At 48.7% G+C, this 9,651-nt stretch overlaps 1 long non-coding RNA gene across 1 annotated transcript in view; it reads right to left on the bottom strand.

The window, feature by feature from the left end:
- Positions 1-2,574: 2,574 nt before the first annotated feature.
- Positions 2,575-9,651, bottom strand: part of LOC111812551 — a 15,718-nt gene continuing 8,641 nt past the window's right edge. Inside the window, exon 3 of the long non-coding RNA XR_002818038.1 lies at positions 2,575-2,695. This is a non-coding gene — a long non-coding RNA (uncharacterized LOC111812551). The remainder of the gene's footprint in view (positions 2,696-9,651) is intronic.

The raw sequence follows: 9,651 nt of genomic DNA on the forward strand, positions 1-9,651 counted from the left end.
GGACAGGGTCTATAGGGTCTCACTACACAGATCAGACTTGAAGTGAGCCTCCTGTTTTTAGCCTTCCAAGCACCAGGATTACAGGTGTATGCCACCACGCCCAGTCTTAGTTGCTGTCTCAGCATGCCTCAGGGCAGGGCTGGTACAACATGCTTGGGATCGAATCTGGTCCCTGCATTCTACCTAGGCAGGTGCTTTAATCTGCGGAGCTGTCTGGCTAGTCCTCAGTTTTCTTTTAAGACAAAAGATGTTAATGTTTAAATTGATTTTTCTAAACTAAAGCCTTTGTATTCAGGTTTAATTGCAGCACGGCACTCTGTCATACATAAGTGGGGCTGTGGTTTGGGCACTCTTCTCTGAAAGGTTCAGCATTCCTAGAATTAGCTGTGGAAAGTTTTCCCTGCAAAAACATCCTCTTTTCTTTGCAGGAGAGTTGATTTAATTCCTTCCCAATGCCTATATCTCCCACAATGCATTTACCTTCTTTCACCCCCATCCATACTTTTCCATGCTTACCTCCATCGCCATGTGTGTATGTGTTTGTGCGTGTGTGTGTGTGTGTGTGTGTGTGCGTGTGTGTGTGTGTAACTGATTCCCAACCAGCTCAAAAGCTCTGCAAGGGTGGTTCTCCATCTTAATTGGCTTGCACTCTCCAATTCTTGGCACAATAATTACTACATAGTAGATGCTTGGTGAAGGTCCCGAGAAAGAATAGACAAGCATGTTCCTGGGGTATTGGGCACGTATACACCCTCTCAGTATGTGGAGCAAGTTTTAGACTGGAGGCTACCTGGGAAGAGCAAGACTTTAACTGTATAACATTTGTCAAAGTAACCTATCAAAGATGATCGGGCCCCACTGAACTTTAGTTCAAACACATCACCACTTTTTTGCACATAGATGGGGAGTACATCAATGAACGGAGAACTGAACTTAGAGCATAATCCTCCTGAGAGCTACCTGAGTGGCCTTCGGTGGGCCACTTAATCTCAGTTTGGAATACGAGAATTGTGAGCTATGATTGACTATTTCCCTTCCCTTAGCAAAAGGAGCTATTAGGACACTACTTGTGGGCATTCCTGTAACAGCGCACTGACAGAGGTGTGGCTATCCTGAGTCCAGGGTGCTTTGTGCCTCTGCCTGGGAATACTTGGCAAGAGCTGGAGACACTTCTGTTTCTACTCAAATAGGGGATAGGATGCCCCTGGCTGAGCCCAGGGGTAATGCGGGAAAAACCCTATAATTTACAGGGTTGTGATTCCATACAAAGGATTAGCAACCCCAAAATGTCATAGCGCTAAATTTGAAAAGCTCTGATGAAGATTTACATTTTTCTTCATAGCCATTTCTGTTCTTGCATCTTGTTCTTGCATCTTTATGGAAGATAACAAAGGATGACAACCATACTCAAGTTTTATAGCTAAAACTTGGTAACTTATGTAAGTTTCTGGAATTCTTGCTTTGTAACTACTATGATAGTTTAGTTGACTAACTGCTGTTATTGAGGCCTAGGCCCCTCAAGCGCTTCACTTGTGTGGATTCATTTAACTGTAATGACAGCTCTGTGAGGCGAGCACTTGATTAGCTCTGCTTTACAGGTGAGGAGACTGAAGCAAAGCTAGGGGGAGCTGAGCTCAGCCTTGCTCCAGTCCTGGGCACAGGTAAGACTTGGGTCCGCCATGCCAGTCCTCCTCGGGGCCACCTCTGACTTCTGGTCTCCAATGATTTTTCTTTTCACTGCCTTCTTCGGCAGGGATCTGGTTTATCCGTGTCTCCTTATGAAAAGATCTACAGACTTTCAGGCTGATTGGAGAGGAAGGAGCATGCAGGAAAGCAAATCTGTGGAGAGTATCACGTGCGAGCCTGGCAGTGTCTGTGAAAGGGTGCAGGCCGTAGCTCGTGAATCACGGTACATCCGTGGATTCCCAGAGCCACCCTGGGCGATGGGGGCTGAAGTGCTGTGCTGACATCTTTTCCTTTTATCCCTCTGTGAGAGGACCTCAGTGCAGGGGGTCCAAGGCGCACACTTTGAGAGGCGCTGCTATAAATGCAGGGCTTGGACACAAGAGCTGGCTAATCCTAGCATAATACTTAGGTTTTGTCTGTACATTAATTCAAACCACCTGGGTGGGAGCTTATTAGTGCTGATCTGGCACCCGGTAGCCCACGAGCTTTCGGCCAAGGAGCTTGATTGAGAGGGCACTGGGAAGGAAAAGAAGAGGGCCGCAATTAAAGCCACCTTTCTGCCGGGAGGGCTTCCCCGCAGACAATGGAGGGGTTGTGCGGCACCCTCCTCCTCCTTCCAGTCTCCCTAATTGGCCTGCGTGGCTATCATTCTGCCCAAGGGAGGTTCTGAGAAGCAAGGAGAGCGAAGAATAGGATGCAGCCAGAACAAAAGCGGAGCCCAGCTCCTTCCCAAGGCAGAGGAAAGCCTGACTGGCTTCTTCCCCCAGGTGCTTTCGGGCCACCTCTCTTGCCTTTCCCTTCCTGTCCTCCCGTCTCCCTCAGAGAAACCAGTAAACATATTGTCTGGACACGTGGTGCTTTATTAATCATCTGGGGAAATTTCCGATGGCTTGGAACCCTGCCATAAAGTGGTCCTGTGTTGGGGTGAGGGATGGCGTTAACTTTTCCGTACAATTGCGTTCTCTTGAGATGAGCACCTGCCAGAGACACTTTGATTCCGAGTATCTTGCTAGAAGACCAAGGGCATTGTTTTGATTTTAATATTTGAGCATGCTATGGTACGCATTAACTGTGTACGTTTAGACTACTTACCGTTCCGCAGAACTAATTGCAGCAGATAGTGTAGCAGGCTTATTAAGACTGCAGATCTAGCCCTTCAAGTCCCTCACTGGTGACCCTGAAGGTTACTCTGCCTCTTTGGCTGCAACTTCTAATCTGCAAAACTGAGCTAACAATGGGACCCCCTCCCAACACATATGCGCATGCGCAAATTCAATGGGCGCTGAGACCATGGAAAGAGTATCCGTGAATCGCAGCGCATCACCCTCAGTAAATCTGCAATGCTCCTCCACTACTTTCATCTTTTATCCCTGAGTTATTAATATTTGATACTTTTGATTCAGTATTCTGAACAAAAATTTTCAAGAAAGAGCAAAACAATGGGAAAAAGTGTTTCCAGTCCAATTTTCTTGACTTTGCTATGCTTGTAGCATCCCGCGAGCAGAACAGATGAATTCCATCTGAAGGAAGGGACGCCCAACTTGGGAACCAAACACAGGAGTATAAGATAAATCACTCAGTTGCTTACCACACACGTTGTGAGATACTGAATGTGGAAGAGGACTTTCTTACCATCAGTTTGGCCTCTGTTTCTTAAATCGTTTTATATTTCCAGAACACAAATGACTGTATGTGTGAAAAATATACATGTGATAGGCTGGGGGGAAAACTCAAGTGAGCCGGAGTCCCAGGGGCTGGACCCTGGAATCCTCTCCCGGAGCTCTCTGCACCAGGCGAAGCCCCCGAGTGGAGAGTTGCTGACAGGCTTCTTGCTCACGTGCGGGCTCCTCTGGGCGCAGGGGAGCAACAGCGCAAGTCAGCTCGGGGTTACTAAGCAACTCAGCTCCCACCGAGGCATGCTGTGAGAGAAAACCTTGCTTTTAAAAACAAAAGAGAAACCCCCAAAGCCCCTCCATGCAGAGTTAATAATACATCTTGTTCTTCCATTTTAAGTGAATTAACTCTCAAGCTAGTTTACCTTTAACCAGGTGTTACAAGCAAATGGAAAGAAAATTAGAAACCATGCTGCAATTTTATGAAGTAACTCGAAGCAGTGTCTGAAGGGATCAGTAACACATTTGGGGTGATTCACCCAGTAAATCGTCCTCTCACACACAGGCGCCTTTGTGGAAAGCGATTGTCACTTGGATTACATTTTTAGCAAGTAAGCCAAGTTTTAGCTTTGAATTTCAAATTGCTCTATTGTTTTTTCATGTCACCTGAGGTAGAAAGTCTGAGGTCTGAAACTGTAATTCATGAAGCAGCTAATAATAAAATGATAATAACAAGTAATAGTTGACCAGCTCATTAGAGTTTAAGAATTCTAAACAGATCTGTAAATGTTTACATGCCTCCTAGCTCTCCTCTTTGCAGGAGAAAGTGAGACCTTTCTTTATTCTGCTTCTTATTTTGATTAACATTTATTAAGCACTGAATTTGTCAAGAGCACCTCATGAGAGCAGATCTCTCAAGGAAAAAGAGGCGTAAAGGGGTTAACCAAGGCCCAAGCACTGAAAGGAAAATGACTCGAGTGGGAGAGACGGCTTGTGCATAGGCAATGAGAAGGCAGGATGGGACGAGGCATGAAGGACCCTTGCGGAAGTGCCTCGCTTCAGGTCAGCACACAGGATCCCCACAGCTCTAGCTATTCCCGGAGCAGGGCAGCAGAGCAGCACAGAAGCAGCATTAGAGAATTAGAACCCAGGCAGAACTGTGCTGGGCAGCCAGCAGGGGCCCTGCCGACCTCGTCCACGTCGTGCTGTGTGTGCGACCGCATACATCTACGCAGCTGGGTCATAACTGCACTCTTCACAGTGCAGCAAGGGAAGGGACTTTTGCCAGGGGAACAATGAGCCTCCAGAAGCCGCGGCCTGATCCGCTTCCCAGGGCAAGACCAGCAACCTCTAACCAACGTACCCACTTCTTAGATTTTTATTTTTATCAGTATTTGTTCACAGCACACCGTGCTCAAACTCACCATGAAGAGGTGGACATGCCCATGACACATCTTAATTCTTTCTCTGTCCTTTTCCTCTCCCCTCCTTCCCTCATCTCTGGCCCTTGTCCCCTCTGCTGTTTCCATGGTTCTGCACACGTGAGAGCCAGAACCTCCAGTGTAACATGAAGAACTGCTCTAGCGACACAACCGACGGCACATGCGGCGTGGCCGGCTGAGGACTTGGGATGCGCTGGGATGAGCCATCCGCAGACCACCCAGCTCACTGAGCTTGGGCAAGCTCTCGTGCCCCGCTAAGCTTCAGGAAAAGGCCACTAATGATGCACAGTCCCCTGCCGGGACATGCTGGAATCTACGACAAAAAGGAGAATATATGCCCCTACGTACACTTTTCAAAATACCTGTCCATTTTGTGAGTCAGGTGGGAAAACGCCACAGAAGCTCACCAGTGAGAAAACAGACACTGCCGGCTCCGGACAGCCCGATGTATTTGCGCTGCAGCTCAGCCCCTAAGACGGCCGGAGGGTGCTGTGGGGCAGGAACACCGCTCTGCAGCACAGTACCGCACAGCAGCTGCGCGTCCAGCAGCCTGCTTTTGTTTAAAATTAGGAAGGTAAAAATTTTAGGAAGTTTTGTTCTTCATGAATAATTATGTCAATATTGATTTTTAAAAACTATATTAAGCACCGGCCAAATAGTTTAGCGGATTAAAGTGCCTGCAAGTAGACGTATGGGTCAGGGGTTCGATCCCCAAGCCTGCTGTGCCAGCTTCCCCCCTCACCCCAGAGTGTGCTGAGGTGGCAACTGAGGCTGCGCGTGGGGAGGCTCGCCTGTAATCCCAGCTCTTGGGAGGCTGTAAACAGGCGGATCACTACGAGTCCAATCTAGTAGTGAGACCCTGAACAGCCTGGAGATCTTTCTCTGAAAATACAAAATAATAATAATAATCATAATCATAATAACTAAAAATAAAAATTGCATTAAAATATTCTTTTGAGGACTGGGTGTGTTGAGGCCTCCTTGGATTTTGTGCCTGTGCTTAGTGCAGTACTCTTCTCACCAGGATCCAAGTTTTACAAACTTACATTTTCAAGGATTATTATACTTATGAGGAAAAACTTGTAAAATACATTCACGGTATGCTATGAGGATAGGCTTGAATCATTTGTAGAAAAATAGATGCACTGTGAGACCATAACGTTGGGGGAAATAAATCAAAAACACAAACGTAAATATCACCCAATTTCTCTTATAGCAGAAACCCAAAGTATCAATGAAGAGCAAAACAGAACAGATCTTCCACAAAGAGCAGGGGCCGAGGGACGGAGGGAGCAGGATGGAGCAGTGAAAACAGGATGCAGACGTGTCTGCGCACGCGCCGGCTCACTGCAGCCGGGGTGATCGCTGTGGGCTCAAAACACTGACTAACGACAAGTTTTAAAATTAAAAAGAGCAGCCGTTCTATGCGCCTGACCGCACGATCCTGCTGGGATTCTCTGGCTATTGCGCAAATGTTTTCCAGGAAGCCCGACAGCAGCAACAATGGGAGAACACGACGCGGAATATTGATGGCGCTCACAGAGAGCCTGGGAGTGCTCAGCGAGGCGCTGGGTCCTGTCTCCAGGGAGTTTGGAGGCCCCTAACCAGCGTGTGCGGGCAGGGGGCTGGCCAAGCAGGACTCTCCCTCCTCCCAGGTCCTGGGCACCAACCTGCAGATCCCAAGCCAGTCTTTCCTCAGGCTGACTTGTTATTTTAGAGCCCAGGGGTCACCCTCAAGTCGCTCTCGGTCTTCCTGCACCAAAAGTAGTCTTGTAGGCCCTGAGCTGACCACTGACTGCCCTGATGTCCCGCTAATTGCCCTAGGCCCCTTTGGCACTCCGGCTGAGTAGCTCTGTCCTGTAGCAAATCTTGGGTTCTAAAGCCACCTTTAGCAGGGAGCATCACTTCCTGAAGCCGTTAGGCGCCAGCGTCCGCTGCCGGCAAGGCCACAGGCACTTACTGGGGCTACCACTGGGCAGTTTCCCGCAGCAGCAAGGGCCACCTGGAGCTTTCCGGCTGAAGCACTGTGCTGTAGTTGGACCTGAAGTGTTCTGGACGCTAAGGCTCGGTCTCTACCTCGCAGCTGCTGGGAGGTGGTGGAAACCTGAAGAGCAAGGGCCAAGGGGAGGTCTTCTCGCACGGGGGCACGCCGGCCTCTTCCTCTCTCTCCTTTCCAATTTCTGGCTGATAAGAGATGCGCAGTTCTCTCTCCTGGCCATGATATCCTGCCTCAGCCCAACCCCAAAACAAAGAAGCCAACTCCTCAGGGACTGAACCCCCGAACCTGCGAGCCGAATGCGAAGCCTTTCTTTGTAAGCTGACGACCCTGTCTGCTTGCGATGCTGGCGAAGAGCCGCCTACCGCGCCGAGCACGCAGGCGCTGCAGAACGTTAGTCCTCGCTGCTGTCACCACGAGAACGCGGCGTGCATTCCCACTCCGCAGACACTGCAGAGCCCGCCCTCGGACTTTTCTTAACTATATTGTTCTGTAGCTCGGTGTCTACAGAAAACCGGTCCACGGTCATTTTCCAATGTGTTGTTTTCCAAGGAAGGAATCTAATACATAGTTGCTGCCTCGGCTTTCCATTCGCTTGGTTCACAGAGAAAGCAAACAAACCAAGCTCAGCTTGTGGATACGGAAAATACACGAGCCACCAAAGAGAAAGAGGAAACACGGGGAGCGGGGCGGTGCTTACGTCGCCCGGGCGTCCCTCTTCCGGCGCGCCGGCGGCCGGGACGCTGGGCCGCGCTGTCTCACGCTTCCCCGCCGGCGGGCTGCCGCTTGCGCTCCGGCCCTGCGCTCGCCCAGCAAGCTGAAGGCTGCGCGCAGACCGCAGAATCCGGACGGCACGCGCTGCGCATGGCAGTCTCGCTTGGAACCGCCTTCCCTTCCCGCGGATTTTGCCTTTTGGGTTTCCCTCCATCGCCTGTTTTTTCTTTTCATCACACGGGCACACACACATGCACACACACACACACACACACACACACACACGCCGAAAGCTGATTAAAAATCACTGATCCTAATCACTTTTTTTATTTGTAAATTTGGTTGCTGCAGGGGCTCACGCAGCTCTTACTTGTGGAGGTCCTCTTGCTTTCAGCCTCCCAGCCCTGGGATCACAAGCAAGCATCACCACTCGTGGACTCTGCAGCCCGACCAACGCCCCCGGGGGGGCGGGGTGGGGGGCTGGCTGTGCACGTGGGACCGCGGGGATCGATTCCTGAGCTTGCCTAAGCAGGCGCTTTAGTCCGTTGAGCTATCTCGCTGGTCTGTCATCATATTTTCAAAAGGCACTATCAACAATTAAATTTACAGCGCCATTTTTAGGGCTGGGGAGACGCTCAGTAGAATAAGCGCTTCCCTGGCAAGCAGAAGAGCCTGAGTTCAATCCCCAGTTCTGGGGGGGGGGGAAAAGTACCATTTTGGAGTAATTTCTTCGAGGCTTTTCCCTGATTCCCTCTTCTTATTTATTTGTTCTTCAGCAATTCTGTTTCTCAGCTGCTGGAACTATTACCGACCCAGTCAATTCCCAACACTGCTCACGTGCATGTGTAGATTCACTTCCAAAGGGGTTTCTGTTTTGTTTTGAATATTGACCCACAGAGTCCTGAGGGTTTTCAGAGCCTTTGAACTGTGATTGAAGAGGGGCTGGGGTAGGGTCAGCGGCTATGAGAGTGGGGCCTTCTGGTCTCCAGCCCTCCTTTTACCAGGTCAGCTTTGATCTTTTTTGATATGTTTGGAATTCTGGGTGAGATTTTCATTTGCGTAAAGAGTTTTGTGGTAAGAATGGAACAAAAGCTGTACATACTATTTCATTTTTCTATGATACTGAGTATATGAAATTTTGGTTCTAGGCCTTTGGGCAGCCCCTGGGAGGTCGGAACACTTTTCCCAGTGCAATGCGTCTTCGTGGTGTGTGGAAGCTGGCCTTTAACCACATGAACTACGCATGAGTAACACGAGATGGGTGGCCTCACCTGGCGCCTGAGCCCTCCACTGTGGAGCGGGCCCCTCCCTCCTGCTGCTGTCACCCAGGCACCCATTTCACCAAATATGAAGCCAGCTGGCCAGTGTGGGCTCCCACCCCACCTGTTCTCCCACCCTGACCCTGGCCTGTCGGCGCCTTGCCCTGCAGTCCCCTCGGACACTGCATGACTTATCTCCTGCCCCCAGAACCGTTCCCAAGATCACCGAGAGTCCAGCTCTTCTTTCTGAACAGGGAAAATTCCACCTATCGGCCAGGATGTGGCTGGTCCTCGTAACCAGAAACAAAGCAGCTCAGAAGTTTCACTGCTAGGCAGAAGCGTGCATTTTCTATTCCACCCAGAAAGACTTGATCATATAAGCAAAGCAAAAAGACTTGAGAATTTTCTGGGAATTCGTTTCTATATTAAACAATCTGGTTCTCAATGCTTTGATTTCTTTCGTTCAATTTCATTTAATTAATAAGTGAGTGAATTATGGATGGAATTTATGTGAAGATCTAAAAGATATACACCTCTATTTCTGTACACTTCTTAGCTACTTCATTAACTGGGTTAGACTTACAATCATGCTTAGTAGGGATAGGAAAGATACATTCTTAGAAGATAACTTATGACAAGGTTTTTAAACATTATATCAAGTTGATATGATGGAAAGTTAAAACATATTTAGTTTTTATACCAACTATATAGTGTCAAGTAAAATAAGTTATCCATTATTGTTGCAAAGCAGAAAGAGTCACCATTGAGGATTTTTTAGAATATCTTCCCATTAATTAATTTATTTTTTTATTTTTATTTTTTTATTTTTTAAATTTTTTTATTATTTGTGTGTGTGTGTGTGTGTGTGTGTGACCAGCTCAGCCCACCAGGGGGCGGGGCTGGCTGGCATGTGGTGCTGGGGGATTGAACCGCAGTCCCTG

This window comes from Octodon degus, unplaced genomic scaffold (genome assembly GCF_000260255.1).
Source record: "Octodon degus isolate 3935 unplaced genomic scaffold, OctDeg1.0 scaffold00129, whole genome shotgun sequence".
Classification (NCBI taxonomy): domain Eukaryota; kingdom Metazoa; phylum Chordata; class Mammalia; order Rodentia; family Octodontidae; genus Octodon; species Octodon degus.